This window comes from Podarcis pityusensis, assembly GCF_964106645.2.
Source record: "Podarcis pityusensis genome assembly, chromosome: 12".
Lineage (NCBI taxonomy): Eukaryota > Metazoa > Chordata > Lepidosauria > Squamata > Lacertidae > Podarcis > Podarcis pityusensis.
The window spans coordinates 52,269,577-52,281,696 of NC_138037.1; the positions used below are offsets into that span (position 1 = coordinate 52,269,577).

Below are 12,120 nucleotides of genomic sequence, written 5' to 3' on the forward strand. Positions count from 1 at the left end.
TGAGCTACTTTGGGATAAAACATGTATTGAATTTTTCAGGGGGCAGCTTTGATACTTCTATCAGAATATGAAATGGTAGGGAAAAGAGAATAAAAACCTCTCAAATGTGAATTCCTTATGAAAGAAGACTGCTTTGAAGTGTTCTCAATGGCACTAGACTGCTGTAGCAGCTGAACTCTGGTTGTCTGAACAAAGATCAGTTTCTCTCTCTCTCTATATATATATATCTTAGGTTTCTTTGGCTGAGCAGGAAAAATACTATCCCAAGGAGTTGGGTCAACCATGTAATTGCCTTAATGACACTTGAAATTAGCCCAAAGCAAAATTTAAAATCTATGGGTTAAGGACATAGGCACATTGAGCCAGTTCAAATAGACTGACAAGTATGTTCACATGATAGAGATGTGAGCAGGTGCAATCCTTTGTGCGCACGGTTCATGCTATGTGTGATCAAGGCACCCTACAGTGATGCTCGATCACACACTGTAATGAGTATGAGTTACTCGTGCGTAAACTGGTGCCTCTCTAGGCTAATTTGCCTTGTTAAACCTTTCTGACTGCACAGCCCTTTCTAATTGTGACTGCCTCAGTCGCTGGCAGAATCCGTCAGTGGGCGTTTCTTGAACCTCTTCCAACATAAAAGTTGTTTGACACCCAGTCTCCTCCTCCTCTCACTGCGCGGGAGTCTTCTGCGCAGGGAGGGAGTGGGTAGCGGAGGACCTGTCCCCTCCTCACTGAGTTCCAGTGAAGAGTCCTGGAGCCCTCTCTCCGATTCCCCCATCTGCCCCCCTTTATCCCTGGTGTTGCCCTTAAATGCTTCCCCCTCTACTGAGCTGTTTCTCCCCCTGCTGCTGGGTCCTTCTCCAGCATCATCTAGGAGCCTCCCCTTCGCCTCTCGCTCCGATGTCAGTTCCCTGACACACACATACCAAATTTGGGGGAAATTCCTCTCCAAAAAAGGGGGAGTAGATAAAATTGCATTAACTGTGCACTCGTGTTGTGCATGGTAGAGAATGTATACCCATGCAAAGACTCTCTCTAATCTGGTAAATGTCTGAACAAGGACAAAACCTTTGACTGCTATTATGAAGGAAGGAGAGATGAAGGGAGAGAGAGAGAGACTTACATTTACTTATGAAAAATAAATGTGTATCACAGTAAAGTCATATGACAGCACACTCATTCACTGCATTGATCAAGTAGTCTGTGTAGAGAAGATTGGAATGCACATTTTTTTTAAAAAAAAATCAGCCCAAATATTCAAAATAAATGTCTCATCCACACAAGTTACGGCCAACCTTTTGCCTCCAATTTTCGTTTTCATCATCTCCCTTACAGATACGCAGAGATCAGGTACAAGGATCTGTCACAACTCATCAAACTGAAGGACTGAAGCTTCGTTCTTCACATGCTGCATTAGAAAAGAGCGGGATGGGCTGTAACCTGCCCAAGGCCAGCTTTAGCATTTTGTAGGCCCCAGAAAGAGAGACTGACTACCATGGATTCCTCACCTATCTCCAGCGCTTGAGAGTGCAACTGGCTTGTCAGGGAGGAGACAACCTAATTTTCCAGAAAGCCCTGCAGTGATGCTACAGTATGGGGCATCATTGTTGTTTAGTCGTTTAGTCGTGTCTGACTCTTTGTGACCCCATGGACCAGAACACGCCAGGCACTCCTGTCTTCCACTGCCTCCCGCAGTTTGGTCAAACTCATGCTGGTAGCTTCTAGAACACTATCCAACTATCTCGTCCTGTGTCATCCCCTTCTCCTTGTGCCCTCAATCTTTCCCAACATCAATGTCTTTTCCAGGGAGTCTTCTCTTCTCATGAGGTGGCCAAAGTATTGGAGCCTCAGCTTCAGGATCTGTCCTTCCAGTGAGCACTCAGGGCTGATTTCCTTCAGAATGGTTAGGTTTGATCTTCTTGCAATCCATGGGACTCTCAAGAGTCTCCTCCAGCACCATAATTCAAAAGCATCAATTCTTCGGCGATCAGCCTTCTTTATGGTCCAGCTCTCACTTCCATACATCACTACTGAGAAAACCATAGCTTTAACTATACGGACCTTTGTTGGCAAGGTGATGTCTCTGCTTTTTAAGACGCTGTCTAGGTTTGTCATTGCTTTTCTCCCAAGAAGCAGGCGTCTTTTAATTTCGTGACTGCTGTCATAGGAACCGGCAAGCCACTCCAGTATCCCTGCCAAGAAAACTCCATGGGGCATCATAGGAAATTTAAAATGGTCACCTGTTGCTGCCGCTGCCACGTAAGTCTACAAAAGGCAGATGGAGGTCATTAGAGGTCACTCTACCAAGAGCACCCTCAAAACTGGAACCGTCTCCCCATGAGAGCCTCATGGTCACTACAGTCTGCTAAAACATCTTTTAGTCTTTTGTGCATGTCTGATCCCACACCCAAGGCCCCCCAAAATGGTGGATCTTGTTGGGTACCCTAAATGCCTCCAGTCACCTGTGGCCCCCTTGCCAAGCCATGGTCCTAGGGCATCATGTGACTATGCCAGTGTGTGATTCAATAAGCATTCTTGCGACTATTTTAAGTTATCTCCAATATTGGCCTTGGCTTCACACCAAATGACCACTCTTGGACTATTTCAGTGAAAATAGTGAAGAATGGACACTGATGCAATGAAATTACATCAGTTCTTCACATGTAGACTTGCTGATGGGAAATAAAGTGATACAATTGTTTTATTGCATTTAAACAGAAAAGCAAGTTGAAATTCATTATAGTACATGTTCAGCCAAGAATTTATGTCCATTAACTTGGTGAAAGCTGAGTGTTTGTATGAATCTGTATGTGTTTGTATATATTTTATAGGCTTTGGCTTTGAGTTTATTTTGAAGGAAGATGGGCATACCTATCTGCAAAAGTTCAAAATACTATTGTCCCCAATCTATTGGCTTTGTCAACAATTAACATTGGCATTAGGAAACTTGAGCACACTCACCAGTTTTCAAAACAATACTAACCATTTACAGTGGACAAGTCTTCATCCTTCAAATAGATTTCATTTATCTTTATACAGATGCAAAAACAAAGCCATAGCAAGCTCCCCATTGTGGCCAATGGGGAGGTGAGAGAAATATAATAATATAACCTTTCAAAATGTCATAGAAGAAAACGCAGCAGATAAAAAGTTTGCAAGCTAATGGAGATACCTTCAAGATCACTTCACCTTCCAGGGGAATCGAATTTCCCTCTCCATTTGCGTTGCTGAAAGGTTTTTATTACCACCCTGTCTTTCTGAAACACCATTTCTCTTACAAGTGACAATAGTTGTCAAATTCAGATGCAAAGATTTGAGATGATAACAAGCTCCCAAGGCCTTTATTTCTACGCCACTCTCTCTTCATTCCTTGCTTGTTTTCTACTGCTGCCTCTGCCGTGAGGTAAATCTCCTTGACATCACCGATAGGGAAAAGCAGGAGGCTTTAACAATAACATGGTAATTGAATGGAAGAGGGGGGGAAATAGATGTGCAGCCTCCAACCTCCATCTCTTTGACCTGAACCCTCTTCAACGAGTAACAATGAGAAACATACTAGCATAATTCTAGAACTTTCCTAGCACATTGATATTGAAACAATGTGGAACTCCTGAACTAGCACAGTGGTTTGCAAAGGGTTTGGTGTTCCACATTGGTGTGACAGGAAGATTCAAGGACAATCAATATTATATTTTGGGAATGATTCATGTTCTCATGTAGCTGCATTGGTTTATCCTTTCTGGATGTCCCATGATCTTGTTATAAAGTAGTTGTGTTCTAGGTTATAAATAAAGCACTGTTAGTTGTCAGGAGCATCCTACACGCAAGTAGAAACCTGACAGAGACACATGCCCAGCGGGCATGTTCTCTCCCTCCTGGTCGGTCGTTTGGGAGACTCAAAGTCTTTCTCCAGCCTGAACATCACAAGGACTGATGCCTCAGAGACATCAGCACACTTCAAGATCAGCAGTTAGCAGTCAGCATGACAGACTCAGTAACTCAGCAATATTGGCTAAACTACTTTATTTACATATAATACACTCAGAGCGTTCTGATCCTTCCTCATCAGCATCAAACAGCAAAGAGAATGAACACAGGACAAAAAGTCCTACATCACGGAAATACAGTAATACAAACATCCTGTCTCCGTCACTTCCCACAATGCGGAATGAAAACACACACCGTCATGTGCGAAAAACAATCCCATGACTGCAAGCACTGGAAAAGAATCCTAACAGTTTGGTGGGAGCAGGTTTTTATTCCAGAAATGTGGCCCAGAGGGGGTGGAGGAATTAAGAAACACTGAACCTGGGTGCAGCATTGGGGTGAAACAAGGCTCATCCATCGACTTGCCCCATGGGGTTTGCCCCACTGCTTTCCCCCAGAAAACCCACTCATTAGTGCTAAATCGGGTTCCGATTCAGCACTAAACCACATGATCCAGTTACCACCAAGCTGAGCTAAGGTACGGTAATACACTTCATTGTGGGGCTGCCTTTGAAAACCATACAGAAATTCCCACTGGAGCAAACTGCAGCCACCTAGGTGCTACTGGGGCTCAAAGTCCTAAATGGTTTGGAACCTGGCTGTCTTAAGGACTTCCTTGACCATACTGACTCTGTCTGTGCACCTAGATTGGATTCAGAGGTCCTGCTTGTGTGCCCACAGGTCATGCCTCCTCAGAATTGGCCCCATAATTACGGAAATCCCAATTAACTTTGACCTGTCATCTTCAGACATTTAAGACGGCCTTGGAAATCTCTCTTCACTGCTACCTTTCTTTAAAAGTGTTAATGGCTCTCACAATAATTCCATTCCTAATTGACATGCCTAATATATCTATTATCTGGTATCACTCTTTTTTTTAAAAAAAATCATCATTTCTTCTTTATTAGTTGGTTTTATGATGGCTTGGCCCCAAAAACTGGTTTTTATTTATTTATTCATTTGTTTATTTGAAAGCATTTCTAAACCTCTTAATATTTTAACAAATCTCTAAGCCATATACACTATGCCCGACAGAGAAACAATGTCCATTAAAACAAACATACAACCTAAAACCAATAAAGAACATACAACAGATTCAGGGGTCCATACATATAAAACCAGGACCACTCATGCAGGTCAGGGATAGCCAATGGGAAAAAGATTAGTCTTTACAAGATGGCTGAAACAACTGGTTGTTGCTGCTTTAGCTACAGAAAGGCATTCTACTGTACTTTAAAGGAAGGAAGGAATGGACAAATGTTGAAGATGCAATAATACAGTGGTACCTCAGTTCTCGAATGTAATCCGTTCCGGAAGACTGTTCGAGTTCCGAAACGTTCGAAAACCGAGGCACAAAGGGCTGTCAGCAATTCAATTGAAAAAACTGAAAAACACAACAGGAAGGATCCGAGACCGGCGGGACCAGAGGTTTACCGAAGACTGGACTAAATTTACTGAGTATTTGAAAAGTATTTGTGATGAGCAGATTACGTTTGTAGTCCTACAAGAAGTTCTGTGAGGAGTAACTTAAGAAATATTGTAAAAATGGAAAGGGAGAAACGATTTATTAGAAAATGTAAAGGCAATGTTAAGTTAAGAATTGCAGGAGAAATAATCAAGACGGAAGACTATCAGAGATGCTGAAGGAAGTCCAAACAAGGATATATGTATAATAATTTGTCTGGTATGTCTTTAAAATTTTTGTATGCTAAAAATTAATTTAAAAATATTATAACACTAAAAAAAGAGAAAACTGAAAAACACAACAGTGGAAGCCGTTCAACTTCCAAGGCAAGTTCGAAAACGGAAGCATTTATTTCCAGGTTTTTGGCGTTCAGGTTCCAAAACATCCATCAATGGAGAAGTTCGAGAACCAAGGTACCACTGTACCTACCTTCCTCCCCCCCCCCCCTTTTTAAAGCTTTGAAGAAAAGAAAACCATTGTCACCTGCTATCCCTTTCTCAGATAAATCTTACTCTGGCCTTCCAGTCTTACTCTGGCCTCCCAATCTTACTCTAGCCTTCCATGCACATGCAGAATTGATACCCAAATCTGAAAGACTCAGGCAGCCAGTTGTAATATCCAGATTCAGAGACCATAAGCCACTGAATCCCATCTGCTTGGGGCAACAACAAGAGAGGAGTGATGTCTTTGTGTCCTGCTGGCATCTAGCTGGCCAAAACTGGATAGAGACTGTTAGGGTAGATGACTCTTTTGTCTGATCCCCCACAACTATTCTTAGATTCCTAAATTATTTTATTCAATGGTAGAGGTAGCCGATGTGGTTCCTTCTAGATGTTATAGACTCCAAATCCCATCAGCACCAGCCTATGGCCAAGGATGATGGGAGATGTTCTTACAACATCTGAAGAACGCTACATTGGCTACATACATTCTAAGCAATAATTTAAGATTTTTTAAAAAATGTTTTATTTGTTTTCAATCTGTTGAGCACAATGGGACCAGCATCCACAATAGTCTGTTGCTAGACTAACACAGATTTGTGCAGGACGCGGGTGGCGCTGTGGGTTAAACCACAGAGCCTAGGACTTGCTGATCAGAAGGTCAGCGGTTCGAATCCCCACGACGGGGTGACCTCCCGTTGCTTGGTCCCTGTTCCTGCCAACCTAGCAGTTTTAAAGCACATCAAAGTACAAGTAGATAAATAGGTACCACTCCGGTGGGAAGTTAAACGGCATTTCCATGCGCTGCTCTGGTTCGCCAGAAGTGGCTTAGTCATGCTGGCCACATGACCCGGAAACTGTACGCCGGCTCCCTCGGCCAATAAAGCGAGATGAGCGCCGCAACCCCAGAGTCGGTCACGACTGGACCTAATGGTCAGGGGTCCCTTTACCTTTACCTTAAAAGATATATGCATATTAACCCATGCATGCCCTACTTAGTTATAATGATGTACCTTCTTTTCAGCATCTCCTGTGAAGTATGTTAATTTTACTGACGTCATTCTCTGTGATTACATTTTGGTTTCCGAAAATATCACCCCATTGTCTTCTCAGAATTAGTTTCCAGCATAATTAAAGTGATGGATTATAAACAGGCACACACAAAAAAAACCACTGAAAGATGACAGGGAGCTAAATATTATGTTTGGAAGTTATTGGTGGCTTTCATTATTTCGTCTTGCACTGACATCCCCCCACCCCTTGCCTTTTATACTTTTCCAGAATCCAGGACAGCCACTTAGAGTAAAGCAATTACAATTTGCCTAGTCAATTATCAAACCTATGGAACCTCATTTTCCTACGCCGGTTTATTTTTAACACAGCTTCTTTAACATCACTTGGTCTTAAATAAATAAAAACCAGAAAATAAATGTGGGCTACAATAAGCCCATATGATTGTTATATCCAAGTTTACAAGAACCATGGACAATGATTCTTAAAAAGAGGTAGCTTCCGCAGATGTAAACCAAGAGAGGACTCAGCTACACAGCTGCAAATAAAACATTTTAAATGTGTTGTAAAGTGCAATATACAAATGTGACACTAGATGGTGAACATGAGCTATGCAAAATTCAATGTCTTTTTCAAAACTTTTTTTAAAAAAGCATTTTCACAGCGTTTTTTATATGTTTGTAGATTCCACCAGGATCCTGCCATCCTTCCACTAGGAAGGATTCAAAACCTGCAGGACCAGAGATTCTTAGAAGACTGGAGTAAATATGTGCACTATTTGAAAAGTAATGGTAATTGTCAGATGGCAAAGGTGGTTGCTCACAAGTAACCAGGCAGGACTCTGACCTGTCTTTTACAGGTTTTATTTAGGTGCAAAACTATTTACAGCGCAGAACCCCAAAGTTCATGTCTGTCTCAATCGCTAGCAGAATCCGGGAATGCTTGTTTCCTGGACCTCCCCCAACATAAAAGTCTCATTACGCCCAGCCTTTTCCTTCCCTCTTTTCGCTTTAGACTTCTGCGCAGGGTGGGCGACGGAAGGGGTGTGCTTCCCTCCTGGCTGACTTGGCCAGGAGTGGTGCAGAGGCTCCCACCAGCATCCTCTGGTCCTTTCACCTCTTCCCCACTAGAGGTGGGGCTTTCCTCCTCACCGGAAGAGAAACTGCTTCACAAGATTTTCAGAGGCTCCCTGTAACACAACTGCCCCTCTGTTTCCCTCCCCTATTCCAATGGCAGTTCCCCGACAGTAATGAACAGATCACGCTAGTAGGATTGCAAGAAGTTCTGTAAGGAGGACTATTTGAAATATTGCAAGAAAGACTATGAGAAGAATTGTTAGTTAATGATAATTAACTAACAATAATTAAAATGATAATGCCTCAGTCTTCTCCGATAAAGAAAACAATGCCCGACCTGAAGAATTTGGAGCAAATGATTCAGCAGAGGAAACACAGCCCAGAATAACTAAGGAGATAGTACAAGAATACTTGGCTAGTCTAGATGTATTCAAGTCTCCAGGGCCAGATGAACTGCATCCAAGAGTATTAAAAGAACTGGCAGATGTGATCTCAGAACCACTGGCAGTCATCTTTGAGAATTCCTGGAGAACAGGCGAAGTCCCGGCAGACTGGAGGAGGGCAAATGTTGTCCCTATTTTCAAAAAGGGGAAAAGAGAGGACCCAAATAATTACCGCCCAGTCAGTCTGACATCAATACCAGGGAAGATTCTGGAGCAGATCATTAAGCAAACAGTCTGTGAGCACCTAGAAAGGAATGCTGTGATCACCAATAGTCAGCATGGATTTCTGAAAAATAAGTCATGTCAGACTAACCTGATCTCGTTTTTTGACAGAATTACAAGCCTGGTAGATGAAGGGAACGCAGTGGATGTAGCCTACCTTGATTTCAGCAAGGCATTTGACAAGGTGCCCCATGATATTCTTGTAAAGAAGCTGGTAAAATGTGGTCTTGACTATGCTACCACTCAGTGGATTTGTAACTGGCTGACTGACCGAACCCAAAGGGTGCTCATCAATGGTTCCTCTTCATCCTGGAGAAGAGTGACTAGTGGGGTGCCACAGGGTTCTGTCTTGGGCCCGGTCTTATTCAACATCTTTATCAACGACTTGGATGATGGACTCAAGGGCATCCTGATCAAATTTGCAGATGACACCAAACTGGGAGGGGTGGCTAACACCCCAGAGGACAGGATCACACTTCAAAACGACCTTGACAGATTAGAGAACTGGGCCAAAACAAACAAGATGAATTTTAACAGGGAGAAATGTAAAGTATTGCACTTGGGCAAAAAAAATGAGAGGCACAAATACAAGATGGGGGACACCTGGCTTGAGAGCAGTACATGTGAAAAGGATCTAGGAGTCTTGGTTGACCACAAACTTGACATGAGCCAACAGTGTGACGCGGCAGCTAAAAAAGCCAATGCAATTCTGGGCTGCATCAATAGGAGTATAGCATCTAGATCAAGGGAAGTAATAGTGCCACTGTATTCTGCTCTGGTCAGACCTCACCTGGAGTACTGTGTCCAGTTCTGGGAACCACAGTTCAAGAAGGACACTGACAAACTGGAACGTGTCCAGAGGAGGGCAACCAAAATGGTCAAAGGCCTGGAAACGATGCCTTATGAGGAACGGCTAAGGGAGCTGGGCATGTTTAGCCTGGAGAAGAGGAGGTTAAGGGGTGATATGATAGCCATGTTCAAATATAGAAAAGGATGTCACATAGAGGAGGGAGAAAGGTTGTTTTCTGCTGCTCCAGAAAGCGGACACGGAGCAATGGATCCAAACTACAAGAAAGAAGATTCCACCTAAACATTAGGAAGAACTTCCTGACAGTAAGAGCTGTTCGACAGTGGAATTTGCTGCCAAGGAGTGTGGTGGAGTCTCCTTCTTTGGAGGTCTTTAAGCAGAGGCTTGACAACCATATGTCAGGAGTGCTCTGATGGTGTTTCCTGCTTGGCAGGGGGTTGGACTCGATGGCCCTTGTGGTCTCTTCCAACTCTATGATTCTATGATTCTATGATAATTAAGAGTAATAGAGAAATTAAGAACTGTAGAATAAGTGATAAAGAACGAAAAATCATCAGAGGTTTGATGGAAGTCTAAAATATTGTATAAGATAAGAAGTTATGTTATATGATTGTTGGAAATATGTTTTAAAAACCAATAAAAATGTAAAAAAATAAAAGCTAGCACATGCCTCCTGACATGCTTGCTTTCTATGGGCAGAGAGATTTTAACCTCACATGCACTATACATTGAAATCACTGGTGCCACCTGAACAGTCACTGCTCCCCCCAAAGATGCCTGGGAAATGTAGTTTGCAAAGGGTGCTGGGAGTTTTTAGGAGACTGCTCTTTCCCTCAAAGAGCTACAGTTCTCAGAGTTCCCTGGGAAGAGGGTGTGACATTAACATATGAGAGTGCTGGAGGTGAAATAGTTAAACAAGTTACCCAATCAGAACCCGGGGGTGGAGTCAGAGGAACTATAAAACCAGCTCTGGGAGGAGTTCATTGGGAGTTGGGTGGTTGGTTGGTGTGGGAGTGAATTGGGATAGAGTCTGTGGGTAGGTTGAGTTAGTGTAGCAAAATAAGCTGAGTCAGGAACAGTTAGGAGCTAGGAAGACAAGTAAATATCTGAGAGGTGGTTTATTGAGTGAGAGCAGGCAGCGGAAGTTATAGGTCTGGATAGGCACCCCATGATTGTAATTGACCAATACCGTTTATGAAGCCACACACTTGTGTGCAATAAATAAACAGAAGTTTATGTTCCAATTTAAACCTGACTGGACTCAGTATTGTACCAGGTAGGGCCTGGGTGGTGGCAGTGAGAAATCAAGTGGTGGCACAGGGATCAATAGATGGTGAAATGTTTGGGGACCCTGTGTGATCGCCACAGAGGGATCAGCTGTTAAACCACTCTGGGAATCGTAGCTCTGGGAGGGAAATAGGATTCTCCTAACAAACTCTCAGCACCCTTAACAAACAGCTCCCGGGATTCTTTGCAAGAAGCCATGAAGTGGTACGATACAGCTTTAAATGTGCTGGTGGGGCCTGACACTGTTTCTATCTAACAAGAACAATATAACATTATTGCATCAGTGAGGATGAAAGGGTTCAATGAGACTATATAATTTGAGATGTTGACTCTCACATGGAAATACATTGGCGACAGAAATATACATATGGGAGCCTTCCAGTGTTCAATGTGTGACTATCCACTGCAATCGCACTACAGCAGCAACATTTATCATGGCCGCATAACAAGCTGACACAGAATTAGATTTCACATTTAACACAGAAAGTTCAAGAGGGAAGACACGATAACGCAAGACGAACCAGTCTTATTGTGATGAATTGATTTCATTCTGGCCTACAAAATACATCTATCTGGATTAAATCCTCAGAAAAGCAAATGGAGCCGTTGCACGCAATCTGACGCCCACGGAAGGTGTCAGTTCTTAGCCCTGCTGTTGCTGGGTTATCTATATGTCACCTACATAAATGGGGAGGAGGCGACAATGGTGTAAAGTAAGGGCTGCCAGCCTGCCGCTATTCTACTGATCTGACACCCCTCAAAACCCCTGCCGTTCTCACAGTAAATCAGTATCGGTAGCAGAGAAGTTGTTGCAATGCTTTCATTTCAAGCTGCTCATGGGATCATAGAATTGTTACGTTTTAAGGGACTCAGAGGGTCATCAAAATGTATCTGCCTGGGTTTGCATATTATGTCAATAAAACGAGCCTCCACAGAGCTAGCTGGCAGCTTGCTTGTGCACAGCTCACCTGCATTATCAACTCCTGCCTCATGTCCTTCACTTCACATGCACACCCTTCCGCTTCCTCCCCATGCAAGCAACGTGTGAGATGCAAACTCTGCACTGAGGCAGGATTTGCATTACCGTATTTTTCGCCCTATAGGGCGCACCGGCCCATAGGGCGCACCTAGTTTTCAGGGGGGGAAATCAAGGAAAAAAATATGATCCCACCCCCCGCAGCTCTGGGAGCAGCGGACAGGCTGAATGCAGCCTGTGCGCTACTCCAAGACCTTCTCCCTGCTTTTGTGGGAGGTGGCGGAATTCCCCCACCTCCTGCAAAAGCCCACAGGAGCCGCGCGCGACTCCTGCGGGCTTTTCGACCAGGAGGGAGAAGTGACTGAAACGCCCCTCGTAGAATAGCCAGCAGAAGCCGCGCAC

General features: G+C 43.5%; 1 protein-coding gene across 3 annotated transcripts in view; it reads right to left on the bottom strand.

Annotated features, from left to right (window-relative positions):
- The window catches only part of PDE1C (phosphodiesterase 1C), a 272,866-nt gene that overhangs the window by 197,914 nt on the left and 62,832 nt on the right, over positions 1–12,120 (bottom strand). The window lies entirely within an intron of this gene.